Source organism: Montipora foliosa, chromosome 6, assembly GCF_036669935.1.
Source record: "Montipora foliosa isolate CH-2021 chromosome 6, ASM3666993v2, whole genome shotgun sequence".
In the NCBI taxonomy this organism is placed as follows: Eukaryota; Metazoa; Cnidaria; class Anthozoa; order Scleractinia; family Acroporidae; genus Montipora; species Montipora foliosa.
The window spans coordinates 52667659-52667924 of record NC_090874.1 but is presented as its reverse complement, the minus strand read 5'-3'; positions in this window follow the sequence as shown (position 1 = coordinate 52667924).

Here is a 266-nt window from a genome sequence, read left to right as displayed (position 1 = left end):
TGTAGGTGGCGTGACGAAGGACGTGGTGACAAGGTTATTGTTACGTCAATGGCAATGATTGGTCGGCTTTACCAAACACTGTTTTCACTTGTTTTTTCTTGGGTTTGACAACGGCGCGATGTTTGTTGACAAGTATATGCGGAAGTTCCAATATCCCGATTGTTTCGATCGTAAAGTGGTCAAAATGTTTCTTCCTGGTTATTTAGTACTTCTTAATTCTCTTCATTGTTTCTAAGTACTTCTTTTTACCATGAAGTAGATTTTGC